Here is a 1,148-nt window from a genome sequence, read left to right as displayed (position 1 = left end):
CTCTGGAAACATGGGTGTTTTTGTTCAACATCCTTAAACAACCCTTATTCAGGGACCTTTTGAGTGGGATGGGCTACTCGACCTGAAGAAAATTCTAACTGGGCCCCACCTGCTAGGTCATGCGCTGTTTATCTTGATATGAGATCAGTATGTCATGCACATATGGTTGTGATGCATGTGCCTGGTGTACCCTTATCAGACGGGTAGCCATGATGGGTATAATGGGCTTCGTATATTTTACCCCAATGTCACTTTGATGGCAGGCACTGCTCTCTCACTCAATAATAATAATGGTAATGGTAATAATAATAATAATCCTTTCTACTATAGGAACAAGACCTGTAACTTTGAGGGAAGGTGCCACTCATCTGGTACTTAATTTATTGACCCTGAAAGAATGAAAGGCTAAGTAGACCTTGGAGGAATTGGAACTCAGAACGTAAAAACAGATGAAATGCTGCTAAGCATTTTGCATGGCGTGCCAAAATAATTGTCCCAAATTTCAGCAGAAGGTCAGCAATTTTGAGGGAGAAAGCCAGAAGAAATGCCACTTAGCATTTTGTCTAGCACACCAACAATTCCACCAGCTCAATGCTTTAATAATAATATATTAATAATAATAATAATAATTCGCCTAAAGCTTTCCTTCATTTCAATTTCCTTAATTTTTGTCATATTCCAAAACACCCAGATACTTCTACTCAGAAAATAGCATTCCATGACAGCTGTATTTATTGTCTTGGTCCATTTTGTTCTAATAAGTGTATAATGACAACTGGACCTGTGCTGCTCACACACAGGGCACCTGCTGGGTGAAAGTCCATCACCTGTAGTTCTGTCCTAATTTATGCCATTGTTTGTGTTAATTCTATTATTCATTACTCTCAGGCAGAGGAAAGTGTTCATAAAGTGTCACAAACACCATGGTAATAATAATAATAATAATAATAATAATGGTTTTAAATTTTGCCACAAGGGCAGCCGTTTTGGGGAAGTGGGGGCTAGTCGATTACATCAACCCCAGTGTTTCACTGGTATTTAATTTATCGACCCCGAAAGGATGAAAGGCAAAGTTGACCTCGGTGGAATTTGAACTCAGAACGTAGCGGCAGACAAAATACCACTAAGCATTTCTCCCTGGCATGCTA

At 39.4% G+C, this 1,148-nt stretch overlaps 1 protein-coding gene across 1 annotated transcript in view; it reads right to left on the bottom strand.

The window, feature by feature from the left end:
* The window catches only part of LOC106878494 (ras-associated and pleckstrin homology domains-containing protein 1), a gene marked incomplete at its 3' end in the record, with an annotated part of 336,047 nt that overhangs the window by 265,725 nt on the left and 69,174 nt on the right, over nucleotides 1-1,148 (bottom strand). The gene's annotated exons all lie outside the window — the stretch shown is intronic.

The sequence above is a fragment of the Octopus bimaculoides genome, chromosome 9 (assembly GCF_001194135.2).
Source record: "Octopus bimaculoides isolate UCB-OBI-ISO-001 chromosome 9, ASM119413v2, whole genome shotgun sequence".
In the NCBI taxonomy this organism is placed as follows: Eukaryota; Metazoa; Mollusca; class Cephalopoda; order Octopoda; family Octopodidae; genus Octopus; species Octopus bimaculoides.
The sequence above is the reverse complement of the archived record's forward strand: the minus strand, read 5'-3'. Positions and strand labels throughout refer to the sequence as shown.